The following is a 2301-nucleotide window of genomic DNA, read 5'->3' on the forward strand; positions in this document are numbered from 1 at the left end:
ACTTCAGGTGATCCACCCACCTAGCCCTCCCAAACTGCTGGGATTACAGGCATGAGTCACCACGTCCAGCTAGGAGTTACTGTTATAGAGTGAATTGCGTCCTCCCCAAGATCATATGTGGAAGCCCTAACCTCCAATTTGTGGTATTTGGAGATGGAGTCTTTGGGAGGAAACCGGGTTTAGATGAGGTTGTGAGGGTGCTCTCGTGATGAGATGAGAGCTCTTAGAAGGGGAAACCGTGAAGAGCTGGCAGGACTCCCTCCATCATGTGAGGACACAGCCAGGGGGCAGCATCAGCAAGCCAGGAAGAGGACCCTCACCAGACCCAACCATCCTGACATCCTCATGTCATACTTCCAAGCCTCCAGAACTGTCAGAAAACAAACTTCTGTTTTTCATTTTTATTATTTTATTTTTTTGAGACACAGTCTCACTCTGTTGCCCAGTCTGGAGTTCAGTGGCAGGATCTCGGCTCACTGCAACCTCCGTCTCCCAGGTTCAAGCAATTATCTGCCTCAGTCCCCCTGAGTAGCTGGGATTACAGGCACGCGCCACCATGCCCAGCTGATTTTTTGTATTTTTAGTAGAGACGGGGTTTCACCATGTTGACCAGGATGGTCTCGATCTCTTGACCTCGTGATCCACCCGCCTCGGCCTCCCAAAGCGCTGGGATTACAGGCTTGAGCCACCGCGCCCGGCTTTTTTTTTTTTTTTGAGTTGGACTCTCTGTTACCCAGGCTGGAGTGCAATGGCACGATCTCTGCTCACTGTAACCTCCACCTCCCGGGTTCAAGCAATTCTCCCGCCTCAGCCTCCCAAGTAGCTGGGATTACAGGTGTGTGCCACCTCACCTGGCTAATTTTTGTATTTTTAGTAGAGACGGGGTTTTACCGTGTTGTCCAGACAGGTCTTGAACTCCTGACCTCAGGTAATCTACCTGCCTCAGCCTCCCAAAGTGCTGGGATTACAGGCCTGAGCCACCTCGCCTGGCCCAATCTGTGGTATTTTGTTATGGCAGCCCAAGCTGACCAAAATAGTCATGATCACATTTGGAAAATGCTACTAAAACCAGGCAAAGAAACCTGGAAAACTACAGACAATTATCCAAAATAATTAAGAACAGTAATAACTTATTTGATGAAAAATATGGACTTCTCAGTTAGCGTTGCCATTTTATGTCAAGAAAGGGGAGCCTGCTTCTTTCAGGAAATCTATAGAATGTGACCGGGAAAAGGACCAAGGGATGACGGCACTCCAGCCAAGAACTTACCCAGAGAACTCACAGTGAAACAGGCAGTGAGGAGCAAGATGGATACGACTGCCACGGACCGGACCTTCACTTGGAACCGCCACAATCCTTTGTCTGTCAGATCAGAAAGAATGCACAGTCATAATCCCCACTGCCAAAGACCCAGGAAGCCAGAGTCCTTAAAACCTTAGAACAATAAACTCAGGCTATGATCAAAACTAATTTTATTTTATTTATTTATTTATTTTTTTTGAGACAGAGTTTCGCTCTTGTTACCCAGGCTGGAGTGCAATGGCGCGATCTCGGCTCACCGCAGCCTCCGCCTCCTGGGTTCAGGCAATTCTCCTGCCTCAGCCTCCTGAGTAGCTGGGATTACAGGCACGCGCCACCATGCCCAGCTAATTTTTTGTATTTTTAGTAGAGACGGGGTTTCACCGTGTTGACCAGGATAGTCTCGATCTCTTGACCTCGTGATCCACCCGCCTCGGCCTCCCAAAGTGCTGGGATTACAGGCTTGAGCCACCGGGCCCGGCAAAAAACTAATTTTAAAAGAAATGTGAAAGCAAGAAGAGATTACAGATACTCCCTCAGAACAAATGACCAGCTAGTACCCTGGAAACCAAGACAGATCCAGGCAAAACTCATTCAGAGTAAACTGTACTCTTCAATTCCCTGCTCTTTTCCCTTGCATCACACAGTCACGGCCTCAAACCTCCAGGTTTGTGTGGTCCTCCTGCCTCAGCCTCTGAGTAGCTGGGGACTTTAAGCACGTGCCTGCATGCCTGGCCAAATTCATATCCCTTTAAGGCCTTCTAGGACCGAGTTTTTGTTTTTCTTTTATTCTTTCATCTTTCCCTGATCCTAGCATCTTGGATCCATACCCATTTCAATACTGAAATTATTATTTTTATGAAAAGTTGTCTACTTTTTTTTTTTTTTTTTTTTTTTTTTTGAACGGATCTCTCTTTTTGTCCCCGCTGGAGTGCAGTGGCACAATCTTGGCTCACTGCAACCTCCTCCTCCTGGGTTCAAGTGATTTTTCTGCCTCAGCC

The sequence above is a fragment of the Sapajus apella genome, unplaced genomic scaffold (genome assembly GCF_009761245.1).
Source record: "Sapajus apella isolate SASKATOON/1434 unplaced genomic scaffold, GSC_monkey_1.0 scaffold250, whole genome shotgun sequence".
Lineage (NCBI taxonomy): Eukaryota > Metazoa > Chordata > Mammalia > Primates > Cebidae > Sapajus > Sapajus apella.